General features: G+C 41.9%; 1 non-coding gene across 1 annotated transcript; it reads right to left on the bottom strand.

Annotated features, from left to right (window-relative positions):
* Positions 1-678: 678 nt before the first annotated feature.
* Positions 679-751, bottom strand: Trnar-ccg (transfer RNA arginine (anticodon CCG)). The gene has a single exon. It is a non-coding gene; the product is annotated as a tRNA-Arg (tRNA).
* Between the last annotated feature and the right edge of the window lie 915 nt (positions 752-1,666).

Raw genomic sequence — 1,666 nt, 5'->3', positions numbered from 1 at the left:
TGATTCGATAAACCGATAACTGCCAAGAGTGAATATAGGACATGTGCTGCAAGTCTCCACTGATGTTTTTACACAAAACTGAACTACAAGCTTTTTTAGAGTCCTGCCCTCTAACTGGACAACCGTTGTGACCTTACTTATTGTTCTTTATTTCTACATTCTCCTCAAACCTTTACTTTCCGACATCCTTTTGCATTTCTTCTTCTTCAGAAGAGGAATAGGTTATTTGTTTGTAGTAGAAGAGCAACAGCAATTTATCAGATATGGCGACAAGGGTCCGAAAGTCGCGTGTCTGACACTACGCCCTTGAAGAGCGATTACAACGCATGAGTAAATGCAGCAGAAATCAAAACATTATAGGGTATTAATAATCTTAATAGCAATCAGATCAAAACAAGGGAATCGGTAAAAATCGTGCAATTAAGATGCAGTTTATACCAAATTACTCAATGATATTACATAAAGAACATATAACAATACTCGTGGTAGGGCCAGCAGGTGCTTCAGAAAAGCAGCCATTGGGGAAGTGATAGTATAATTTTAGACCTGAAAAGTAGCTAAAGGACACTGTAAAAAATGTTCACGCACAAGAAAACAATCTTTTATATTCTGCCCAAAAAAGAAAAAAAAGTAAATGCAAAATAAACAGCTTTCCCAAAAAATAAAAACAGAACTGAACGTCCGCGACAGGACTCGAACCTGCAATCTTCTGATCCGGAATCAGACGCCTTATCCATTAGGCCACGCGGACGACGGGGCAGAGCGCTCTTCTACTGTAATGTATAGTCAAGCAGCGTTGCCTCGCTTAATTTCCGAGTGTAGATAAATGGTAATATATATTGAATACAGTTAACTGCAAATGGGACAGAAGCGGACCACATCCCCTGGTGGAAACCCTCGTCATATGCATATTTTGTCTCGCGAAAGCCTGCTGCCGAATGTGTCTAAAGAGCATGGGATTGCAATCAGTAGTTTCAAATAGAAGCTCTAGTAATAGGTACCACAAGTGTAATAAAGTAAAAGCCCTATTGTTGTTTTGGGTACGCAATAAAGAGGAATGAAAGAGGGAATGAATGAATAATTCTATTAAATAAATAATTATTTTACATTATTAATTATTAATATATCTGGGTTTTACCAGTCATTTTATTTTCCAGACAGTCACTAAGGGAGCAACGGGCGCCTTCGCAGCTGAGTGAGCGAGCATACGTCGACGTCATCATGGCCACATCGTTTCGTCACATGGCCTGTTGTACAGACGAAAGGTACAGCCCACGCTGAATGATTCAGCCCCTTGTCCATTTTAAAGCGAAGCTTTAGTGTCCCTACTGATGCAGTTGTACGCCAATACGCCCTGCCGGGAAGCCAACTGTCTCTGAAGATGGCGATGAATGATCTTGGGTGAAGTGAAAGAAAATAACGAAAGTCGCTGCGGGTATTCTAAAAAGTGGTGCGTACCTCCAGAGTAGCACAAGCTGACAGTGTGGGATTGGCCAACCAAAGAATTCATCACGAGAAAGCTTCGCCTTTAACCATCATTGTTATTGAGTACGAGTTTTATTGAGTACGGATTGCGGGGAAGCGCGCGCTCGATGGCCACTTGGACGAAAAGAAGAAGGAAGTGTGCGGCTTGGCTCTCAGTGCTCGCCGAGTTTGCTCCGCGCCA

This window comes from Haemaphysalis longicornis, unplaced genomic scaffold, assembly GCF_048455015.1.
Source record: "Haemaphysalis longicornis isolate Haplotype H1 unplaced genomic scaffold, Haemaphysalis longicornis Haplotype H1 scaffold_1, whole genome shotgun sequence".
Lineage (NCBI taxonomy): Eukaryota > Metazoa > Arthropoda > Arachnida > Ixodida > Ixodidae > Haemaphysalis > Haemaphysalis longicornis.
This window is presented reverse-complemented; position numbering and strand designations above follow the sequence as displayed.